Source organism: Phyllobates terribilis, unplaced genomic scaffold (genome assembly GCF_046119375.1).
Source record: "Phyllobates terribilis strain yellow unplaced genomic scaffold, ASM4611937v1 Scaffold_11__3_contigs__length_659146591, whole genome shotgun sequence".
Taxonomy (NCBI): domain Eukaryota; kingdom Metazoa; phylum Chordata; class Amphibia; order Anura; family Dendrobatidae; genus Phyllobates; species Phyllobates terribilis.
The window spans coordinates 601,416,334-601,427,596 of record NW_027362771.1 but is presented as its reverse complement, the minus strand read 5'-3'; the positions used below and the strand labels follow the sequence as shown (position 1 = coordinate 601,427,596).

Below are 11,263 nucleotides of genomic sequence, written 5' to 3'. Positions count from 1 at the left end.
CCACACACTGCTAGAAGCCCAAATATTTTTTCAGAGCTAGATGCAGAAAAAAATTATATTCAATTTGCAACCTGATGGAGGTCAGTATAGATGGACTAATAGAATGATGCTATGCCCAAAAGATTTTACTTCACTAGGTGCAGTAAAAAAATTGGTATTCTATACACAGGTGGTATATCTTGCAACACAGATAGGCTACTCCACTGACTAACACACTCTGCAATAGGCCAAAAAGGATTAGCTTTGCTAGATTCAGCCAAATGCTGTGAAAAAAACTTGCACAGCACTGGCACAGACCTGCCTGGCAAAAACTGATAGGAACTGATGTAACCTAGTCCTGAAAAGGACTGCAATTACAATTAGTCTTTACTCCCACAATCTATCTATTTAGGAGCACAGACCTGCCTGATAAAAGTCATAGGAAATGCTGTAACCTAGTCCTTAAAAGGACTGCAATCACAACTATTCCCTACTCCCAAGCTATCTGTAGATTTGTGCGAAAATTGGCTTGAAATTAACAAGGTATAGCGCACACAGCAACAGCGGTGCCGTCTAACACGCAGCTGCAGCAGTGAGAAAATGGTGGCGATGGGGAAAATGGCTTGGTCTTATAGGGCAAGGACATGTGACATACACTGCCAATGACACATGCCCTTGCTTGTGTGAAAAAAGCACTTCGCTCCGTGTGTGCGCTGCTTATAGGCTGACAGATTGCGCCTCCCCACTATAAATGCGGGAAAGAGAAAAAAAAATGGAGATCTTCATTATTCCTGCAGAGATGCATCCCCTGCCCCTCCCCCCACCCCGCTGTACACTCAAACTGCGTATTAACATTAATTTTCATCATTACTGAGAAAAAATCCAGTTATGATTTTGCACAAACAGTTATCGAACATAACCTCGAACAGCCGAATTTTTCTCAAATCGTTCATGTTCGCCGAACGGCTCGAACACTGCCCAAAACAGCTCGAATTTGAGATTGGCGAACAGTTCGAGTAGAACAACGCTCATCTCTACTGGAAATCCCTGCATTCCCAATATCAAGATGTTCATTCGTCCTTGTTTATGTCTTTTTCAGTCTGTAAGTAAAAGTAGCAAATTTCGAGAAGGTGTGCCACGATTTCTTCATGCACTTTTTAAGTGAGTTATATTATGGGCGGAAAGCTTCTTATCATATGACCTCGTGGCGCAATGGTAGCGCGTCTGACTCCAGATCAGAAGGTTGCGTGTTCAAATCATGTCGGGGTCAAAAAACTTTTTCATAACTTAACCCATGTCTGGATTAAATCTGAAGATGTGTTGCTATCTGTCAGCACAGTGTCTGAAAAAGTGTCTTTTAGTTGAATGTTATAGATTAATATCTTACAAACAATTCTTTGATGAGAAAAATCATCGGGGAACAAAATCAAAACATTGAATATTTAAGGCACGTCGGAATCTCCTTTCACTTTGATCATAGCATTGTCATCTTTGAATCCATAAGAAAAAAGGGTTCTTAACTAGATTCTAAATTTTAAACAGGAAAACCCTGCATTCCCAATTTCAAGATGTTCATTCGTCCTTGTTTATGTCATTTTCAGTCTGTGAGCAAGAGTAGCAAATTTCGAGGTTTGCGCGATTTCTTCATACACTTTTCATGTGAATTATGGGCGGAAAGTTTCTTTTCATATGATCTTGTGGTGTAACGGTAGCACGTCTGACTCCAAGTCAGAAGTTTGCGTGTTCAAATCACGCCAGGGTCAAGCAACTTTTTCATTACTTAACCCATGTCTGGATTAAAATTAAAACTGTGTTGCTATCTGTCAGCGCAGTGTCTAAAAAAGTATCTTTTAGTTGAATGTTATAGATTAATATCTTATAAACAATTCTTTCATGAGAAAAATTATCGTGAAACGAAATCAAAACATTGAATATTTAATGTATTTCGAGATCTCTTTTCACTTTGATCACAGCATTGTCATCATTGAAACCATAAGAAAAAAGGGTTCATTAATAGACTCTAAATTTTAAACTGGAAATCCCTGCATTCCCAATATCAAGATGTTCATTCGTCCTTGTTTATGTCTTTTTCAGTCTGTAAGTAAAAGTAGCAAATTTCGAGAAGGTGTGCCACGATTTCTTCATGCAATTTTTAAGCGAGTTATATTATGGGCGGAAAGGTTTTTTACATATGACCTCGTGGCGCAACAGTAGCGTGTCTGACTCCATATAAGAAGGTTGCGTGTTCAAATCACGTCGGGGTTAAAAAACTTATTCATAACTTAACCCATGTCTGGATTAAAATTGAAGCTGTGTTGCTATCTGTCAGCACAGTGTCTGAAAAAGTGTATTTTAGTTGAATGTTATAGATTAATATCTCATAACCAATTATTTGATGAGAAAAATAACCAGGAAGCAAAATCAAAACATTGAATATTTAAGGCACGTCGGGATCTGCTTTCACTTTGATCATAGCATTGTCATCTTTGAATCCATAAGAAAAAAGGGTTCTTTACTAGACTCTAAATTTTAAACTGGAAAACCCTCCATTCCCAATACCAAGATATTCATTCGTCCTTGTTGATGTCTTTTTCAGTCTGTAAGTAAAAGTAGCAAATTTCGAGAAGGTGTGCACAATTTCTTCATGCACTTTTTAAGTGAATTATGGGCGGAAAGTTTCTTTTCATATGATCTTGTGGTGCAACGGTAACGCGTCTGACTCCACATCAGAAGTTTGCGTGCTCAAATCACGTCAGGGTCAAGCAACTTTTTCATTACTTAACCCATGTCTGGATTAAAATTGAAACTGTGTTGCTATCTGTCAGCGCAGTGTCTAAAAAAGTGTCTTTTAGTTGAATGTTATAGATTAATATCTTATAAACAATTCTTTCATGAGAAAAATCATCGGGGAACAAAATCAAAACATTGAATATTTAAGGCACGTCGGGATCTCCTTTCACTTTGATCATAGCATTGTCATCTTTGAATCCATAAGAAAAAAGGGTTCATTAATAGATTCTAAATTTTAAACTGGAAATCCCTGCATTCCCAATATCAAGATGTTCATTCGTCCTTGTTTATGTCATTTTCAGTCTGTGAGCAATAGTAGCAAATTTCGAGAAGGTTTGTGCGATTTCGTCATACACTTTTCATGTGAATTATGGGCGGAAAGTTTATTTTCATATGATCTTGTGGTGAAACGGTAGCGCGTCTGACTCCAGGTCAGAAATTTGCGTGTTCAAATTACGCCAGGGTCAAGCAACTTTTTCATTACTTAACCCATGTCTGGATTAAAATTGAAACTGTGTTGCTATCTGTCAGCGCAGTGTCTAAAAAAGTGTCTTTTAGTTGAATGTTATTGATTAATATCTTATAAACAATTCTTTCATGAGAAAAATCATCGTGAATCGAAATCAAAACATTGAATATTTAATGCATTTCGGGATCTCTTTTCACTTTGATCATAGCATTGTCATCTTTGAAACCATAAGAAAAAAGGGTTCATTAATAGATTCTAAATTTTAAACTGGAAATCCCTGCATTCCCAATATCAAGATGTTCATTCGTCCTTGTTTATGTCTTTTTCAGTCTGTAAGTAAAAGTAGCAAATTTCGAGAAGGTGTGCCACGATTTCTTCATGCAGTTTTTAAGTGAGTTATATTATGGGCGGAAAGTTTCTTTTCATGTGACCTCGTGGCATAACGGTAGCTCGTCTGACTCCAGATAAGAAGGTTGCGTGTTGAAATCACGTCGGGGTCAAAAAACTTATTCATAACTTAACCCATGTCTGGATTAAAATTGAAGCTGTGTTGTTATCAGTCAGCATAGTGTCTTTTAGTTGAATGTTATAAATTAATATCTTATAAACAATTATTTGATAAGTAAAATCATAGGGAAGCGAAATCAAAACATTGAATATTTAAGGCACGTTGGGATCTCTTTTCACTTTGATCATAGCATTGTCATCTTTGAATCCATAAGAAAAAACGGTTCTTTACTAGACTATAAATTTTAAACTGGAAAAACCTCCATTCCCAATACCAAGATATTCATTCGTCCTTGTTTATGTCTTTTTCAGTCTGTTAGTAAAAGTAGCAAATTTCGAGGTGTGCCACGATTTCTTCATGCACTTTTTAAGTGAATTATGGGCGGAAAGTTTCTTTCCGTATGATCTTGTGGTGCAACAGTGACGCATCTGACTCCAGATCAGAAGGTTGCATGTTCAAATCACGCCAGGGTCAAGCAACCTTTTCATTACTTAACCCATGTCTGGATTAAAATTGAAACTGTATTGCAATCTGTCAGTGCAGTGTCTAAAAAAGTGTCTTTTAGTTGAATGTTATAGATTAATATCTTATAAACAATTCTTTGATGAGAAAAATCATCGTGAAACGAAATCAAAACATTGAATATTTAATGCATTTCGGGATCTCTTTTCACTTTGATCATAGCATTGTCATCTTTGAAACCATAAGAATAAAGTATTCATTACTAGATTCTAAATTTTTAACTGGAAATCCCTGCATTCCCAATATCAAGATGTTCATTCGTTCTTGTTTATGTCTTTTTCAGTCTGTAAGTAAAAGTAGCAAATTTTGAGAAGGTGTGCCTCGATTTCTTCATGCACTTTTTAAGTAAGTTATATTATGGGCGGAAAGTTTATTTTCATATGACCTTGTAGCGCAACGGTAGCGCGTCTGACTCCAGATCAGAAGGTTACGTGTTCAAACCACGTCGGGGTGAAAAAACTTTTTCATAACTTAACCCATGTCTGGATTAAAATTGAAGCTGTGTTGCTATCTGTCAGCACAGTGTCTGAAAAAGTGTCTTTTAGTTGAATGTTATAGATTAATATCTTATAAACAATTATTTGATGAGAAAAATCATCAGGAAGTGAAATCAAAACATTGAATATTTAAGTTACATCGGAATCTCCTTTCACTTTGATCATAGCATTGTCATCTTTGAATCCAGAAGAAAAAAGGGTTCTTGACCAGACTATAAAGTTTAAACTGGAAAACCCTGCATTCCCAATATCAAGATGTTCATTCGTCCTTGTTTATGTCTTTTTCAGTCTGAAAGTAAAAGTAGCAAATTTCGAGAAAGTTTTCCAATATTTCTTCATGCAATTTTTAAGTGAGTTATATTATGGGCGGAAAGTCACTTTTCTTATGACCTTGTGGCGCAATGGTAGCGCGTCTGACTCCAGATCAGAAGGTTGCGTGTTCAAATCACGTCGGGGTCAAAACACTTTTCCATAACTTAACCCATGACATCTGGATTAAAATTGAAGCTGTGTTGCTATCTGTCAGCATAGTGTCTAAAAAAGTGTTTTTTAGTTGAATGTTATAGATTAATATCTTACAAACAATTCTTTGATGAGAAAAATCATCGGGAAACAAAATCAAAACATTGAATATTTAAGGCACGTCGGGATCTCCTTTCACTTTGATCATAGCATTGTCATCTTTGAATCCATAAGAAAAAAGGGTTCTTTACTAGATTCTAAATTTTAAACAGGAAAGCCCTGCATTCCCAATATCAAGATGTTCATTCGTCCTTGTTTATGTCATTTTCAGTCTGTGAGCAAAAGTAGCAAATTTCGAGATTTGTGCGATTTCTTCATACACTTTTCATGTGAATTATGGGTGGAAAGTTTCTTTTCATATGATCTTGTGGCGCAACGGTAGCGCGTCTGACTCCAGATCAGAAGATTACATGTTCAAATCACATCGGGGTCAGAAAACTATTTCATAACTTAACCCATGTCTGGATTAATATTGAAACTGTGTTGCTATCTGTCAGCGCAGTGTCTAAAAATGTGTCTTTTAGCTGATTGTTCTAGATTAATATCTTATAAACAATTCTCTGATGAGAAAAATCATCGGGAAGCGAAGTCAAAACACTGAATATTTAATGGACGTCGGGATCTCCTTTCAATTTGATCATAGCTTTGTCATCTTTGAAACCATAAGAAAAAAGTGTTCATTACTAGATTCTAAATTTTAAACTGGAAATCCCTGCATTCCCAATATCAAGATGTTCATTCGTTCTTGTTTATGTCTTTTTCAGTCTGTGAGCAAAAGTAGCAAATTTCGAGAAGCTTTGCGCGATTTCTTCATGCACTTTTCATGTGAATTATGGGTGGAAAGTATCTTTTCTTAAGATTTTGTGGCGCAACGGTAGCGCGTCTGACTCCAGATCAGAAGGTTGCTGGTTTATATCACGCCAGGGTCAAGCAACTCTTTCATTGCTTAACCAATGTCTGGATTAAAATTGAAACTGTGTTGCAATCTGTCAGTGCAGTGTCTAAAAAAGTGTCTTTTAGTTGAATGTTATAGATTAATATCTTATAAACAATTCTTTGATGAGAAAAATCATCGTGAAACGAAATCAAAATATGACCTTGTGTTCAAATCACGTCGGGGTGAAAAAACTTTTTCATAACTTAACCCATGTCTGGATTAAAATTGAAGCTGTGTTGCTATCTGTCAGCACAGTGTCTGAAAAAGTGTCTTTTAGTTGAATGTTATAGATTAATATCTTATAAACAATTATTTGATGAGAAAAATCATCAGGAAGTGAAATCAAAACATTGAATATTTAAGTCACATCGGGATCTCCTTTCACTTTGATCATAGCATTGTCATTAGTGTTGAGCCACCCCCGTAGTGTTCGAGTTCGGTTCGGTTCGTCGAACACCCGTGTGTTCGCCGAACTGTTCGTCGAACACCTTCGAACACCGTTAAAACCAATGGCAGGCAAACAAAAACACATAGAAACACATAGAAAACACCTTCAAAGGTGTCCAAAAGCTGACAAACTGCTCAGAAGACATAGCTAACACATGGAAAAGTGACAAGTACATATAGTCATGCGAAAATAAAAGAGGTGGAGGAGTAAAAGGAGGGGGAGACACAGATATAGGCATGTCATGCCCTTCTAAAATCCAAAAAGTGAGAAGCCGACACGGCCAGTCCGCTCCTGCCCGTGCCACCTCCGTGTCGCCGGGTTTGTGCCAGAGCCGCGGTGAACCCTGACGGCCAGCCCCCCTCTCCCAATACTGGTGCCTGTCCGCTGGTGGGTCGAGCGAGCCCCCCTGTGGTGGAGGCAGCTCTAAGCTTTTTAATTTAAATTATCTCTCTAATTTGAATGAATACACTTTAAATCCATTTACAAGGATCTATTGGAGGGCAAGTCTCATGCCAGCAGCCGCGGTAATTCCAGCTCCAGTAGCGTCCACTAAAGCTGCTGCAGTTAAAAAGCTTTTATAAGGATCGAGCTCGGCTGTCCACCGCAAGGCATCCTACTGCCAGTCCCAGCCCCTATGCCTTGGGGTGCCTCCTGATGCTCTTCACTAAGTATCCCATGGTCCCGAAGCATTTCCTTTGAAAAAATTAAGTGTCTAAACTACAGGTGGTGCAGCTTGCTTAACAGCCGGGATAATCCGCTCACTAGCAGACACTGCTACTAGGCACAAAGTATTTCCTGGGCTAGATGCAGTTAAAAATTTGTAATTAGATACTCTCGTTGGATGCTGAGAAAGCATTCCATAGAGTCTCCTGGCACGCCATATATGATTCTCTTAAAAAGCTTGGGGTAGGGGTCTAGGGGACCCTTTTATAGCCAAAATCACGGCCCTGTATCGCAATACGTCACCTAGGCTGAAGATAAATGGAACTGTAGCACCCTGAGGGCTCGGTTGCTACAGATGTATTGCACCTCACCCAGAGGTGTGATATCTCACTCTCAGGTAAGGATGGAGTGTGGATCAGGACCTGACACCTGCATGCATTACACCACATTGCCGTGGGGCAGGGCGACCAATATGCCCCTGAGATGGGCACGACAGTCCCTGTCCCTGGCTGGAATGGGGGGAGGGAACACTGAGCAAGGGGAACCCTGTAGTGCAGGAGCAGGGAGGAAGCAGTTCCTGGGTGCATTGAGAAGGGAGTATAAAAGGTGGGCACCATCTTAGTTCAGTGCAGAGAAGTCTGAGCAGAAGTGGCAGGGAGCAGGGGCTCTGCGTGAGCTCTGCTCCGGAGGCGGGCCTAGTAACAGAGGCCCAGGCCTGGAAGAGGGAGAAGGAAGGAAGAGGAGCGGAGAAGGCTCCAGGAACGAGGAATGAAGGGATCCCAGGGGTGCGGACGGGCGAGTTGCCACCACACGCCCGAATCCACCTGCGTGGAGGGGTCAGGCCAAAGGGGGAGACCGGTCCCCGAACTAGTGGAGGCAGGAAACGACCCTCAGCTAGAAACCGGAGGCTCTGACATTTTATGTGGCGCAGCCCCTCGCTACACCCGCTAGGAAGGCACCACATAGGGTCAGGGAAACTGGTGCCAAGTTTACCAAGAGGAGGCCCGAGGCAGCCGGACAGAAGTGTTGGTAAGAAAGGCCAGACAAAGGACACACAAAGGGGGTCCTGTGAAGTGCTCCAAAGTTATCTGGGAGTTGTCTGAGCCCCTCACCTGGTGAGCACAGTACGACGTGGGCAGCCGTTACCTGCAGACGTGGTCTGGATAATAAGAACTGTGAGTAAAGGCCCTGAACTGCATCACTGACTCCGTGTCGTTACTGCTGCTGCCCTGCACCATCACCCCCATCCTCCGCATACACTGCCCTGAGGCTATACTCCTCCCGTGGGGAGTTATGCTACGCTCTGCTGCACCCACAACACCAGCCTCAGTGGTCTGCCCTGTAGCGGCGGTTCACTCTGACCGCAATCCACGGGTGGCGTAGTCGGACATTTAAACATGAAAACCACATAAATAGTTCCGCCACTGGTTTGACCGCCCTGAGCCACGGAACTGGGTCGCCGCCACGAAGACTACAACCACCAGCATCCACCAAAAAGGGTCCGGCTCCGGGTGTCCCAAGGCCCAGGGGGTGCGTCAGAACATTTTCATCACCTTTCACAATCACCAATGGGACAAGGCAGTGATGTCCTCTGTCCCCTCTCTTATACATCCTAGTGACGGAGCACCTGCTCTCATCAATTCGCCATAACCCCAATATTAGGTGGATTGAGGTGGGAGGCACCGAGTACAAGTGCTCTCTATTTGCTGATGATGTCCTAGTATATATCACTCAATCACATATATCCATCCATGCTGTTATGGCTGAAATAGATCACTTTGTTACATGGTAAAATTTTAAAATCAATGCAGCGAAGTCTGAGGCCCTCGATGTCTCCCTCCCCAAATCCATATAGGATTCCATCCAGTCCAACTTTCCCTTTGCCTGGCCCTCACAGGGTATCAAATACTTAGGAATTCCTATTCATAGAGACCTCTCCCATCTATGTTATCTTAATTTTGGGCCCTTTATTGAACAACTCCATACAGACCACGGTTGGCAATTTAGAACTGTAAGATTCACTACGTGAACCACTGGTGTTTTGTGGAAAAGCACATGTACACTGCGTTCCAAATTATTATACAAAAAGTGTTTAGGAGTGATAAGGGAAGAATTTGTTTGTTTGTCAGTTAAACTCATTGATGGTGATGTGTGTCAGGGCTCTTTATATCACTGTAAGCAATTGCAGACACCTGTGCTTATTAGTTTGGCAGGTGTGTCCAATGAAAGGCAAGACTACTTAAGAAGGCTCTCTCACATTATTAAGCAGCCTACATTTTCTGCCAAAATGGGAAAGAAAAAGGATGTGTCGGCTGCTGAGAAGCAACAAATTGTGGAGTGTTTAGGTCAAGGCATGACTACAATCAACATTGTGCAATGATCAGGATGAAGTGTCTTGGCAATCAAGAAGTATGTAGCTGATTCACAGTACACACGTGTGCGTGCTGATAAGGGCAAATTGAGGACTCTTTCCTACAGGCAATTACGTCAGGTTGAAAGAGCAGCGGCAAAAAAGCCTTGTCATAGCAGCAGACAAGTTTTTGAAGCTGCTTGTGCCTCCAACGTCCCCCGAACAACAAGATGCAGGGTCCTTCAGAGGTTTGCAGCTGAGCATGCGCCATCCTGTCGATGGTCCAGATGGATGGAGTGGAGGATGGCTGGTTGATGGACACCCCACGCAAACACGGCTACAGCGCCAACAAGGAGGAGGTGGAGTAATGTTTTGGGCTGGAATCATGGGGAGAGATATTGTCGGCCCCTTTAGGATCCCTGAAGGCGCTAAAGATGAACTCCATAATGTATGTGGATTTTCTCAAACAGCACTTCCTGCCATGGTTCAAGAAGAAGAACCGTGTATTTCACAGCAAGATCATTTTTCTGCATGATAATGCACCATCTCATGCTGCACATAAAACATCTGCATCTCTGGCTGATATGGGCATAAAAGGGGACAAACTTATGGTGTGACCCCCATGCTCCCCTGACCTCTACCCCATTCAGAACCTTTGGAGCATCATTAAAAGGAGTGTCTATGATGGCGGGAGGCAGTTCACATCTAAGCAACAGCTCTGGGAGGGTATTCTGTCCTCATGCAAAACAATTGAAGCAGAAACCATCCAAAACCTGACAAATTCAATGGACGAGAGAGTTCAGAAGCTCCTTTCGAACAAGGGGTCCTATGTGAAAATGTAACATCACCTAGAATAAAGTTTTGAGTTGAAAACTGTTTGATTTCAGTTTCTAACAACCTGCTAATGCTTATAATTTCAAAAATGACCATTTTTTTGGTCTTTATTAAAATGAAAAGGTTGATCGAAAAGTTTGGGGGATCTAAGAGTGTGGCAACCCAGTAGTCATGATTACTTCGAATTCTGACAATATGAGGGTCATGCTGCAGGTAGTGCAGCAAGAAGGCACTTATGTGCCTTGCGCATCTCGGAGCCCCAAAATTATTTTCCGGGCTAGATGCAGCTAAAAATTATTTTTAATTTTAAATCTGGTGAAGCTTTAGTATAGATGGCCTAATAGGATCAGTGCTGCACACTGCTACAAAGCCCAAATTATTTTCCAGTCAAGATACAGATAAACATGATTAGTAATTTGAAAGCTTAAAACGGTTGGTAGGGTGATTTTAACCAATCATCAAGCTTTTACTCTCCCCAGGATGACACAGGGGTAGAAAAGTCGTTTCGGATCCATGATTTGTTCATCTTTATGAACGTGAGTCTGTCTACATTATCAGTGGAGAGCCGCGTGCGCTTATCTGTCAGCACACCACCAGCAGCGCTGAACACACGTTCAGACAGAACGCTGGCTGCGGGGCATGACAAGATCTCCAAGGCGTAAGAGGCTAGCTCCGGCCATTTAGCCAGATTGGAAGCCCAAAAAGAGCAAGGGTCCAGTGACACAGTCGTGGCTTCAATGTTTA

At 41.3% G+C, this 11,263-nt stretch overlaps 4 non-coding genes across 4 annotated transcripts; all 4 read left to right on the top strand.

The window, feature by feature from the left end:
* The first annotated feature begins 1,177 nt into the window (after positions 1-1,177).
* TRNAW-CCA (transfer RNA tryptophan (anticodon CCA)) lies at positions 1,178-1,249 on the top strand. The gene has a single exon. It is a non-coding gene; the product is annotated as a tRNA-Trp (tRNA).
* A 421-nt stretch (positions 1,250-1,670) lies between these two features.
* TRNAW-CCA (transfer RNA tryptophan (anticodon CCA)) lies at positions 1,671-1,742 on the top strand. The gene has a single exon. It is a non-coding gene; the product is annotated as a tRNA-Trp (tRNA).
* A 2,908-nt stretch (positions 1,743-4,650) lies between these two features.
* On the top strand, positions 4,651-4,722 carry TRNAW-CCA (transfer RNA tryptophan (anticodon CCA)). The gene has a single exon. It is a non-coding gene; the product is annotated as a tRNA-Trp (tRNA).
* Positions 4,723-5,152: 430 nt separating this feature from the next.
* Positions 5,153-5,224, top strand: TRNAW-CCA (transfer RNA tryptophan (anticodon CCA)). Its single transcript has one exon. It is a non-coding gene; the product is annotated as a tRNA-Trp (tRNA).
* The last annotated feature ends 6,039 nt before the right edge of the window (positions 5,225-11,263 follow it).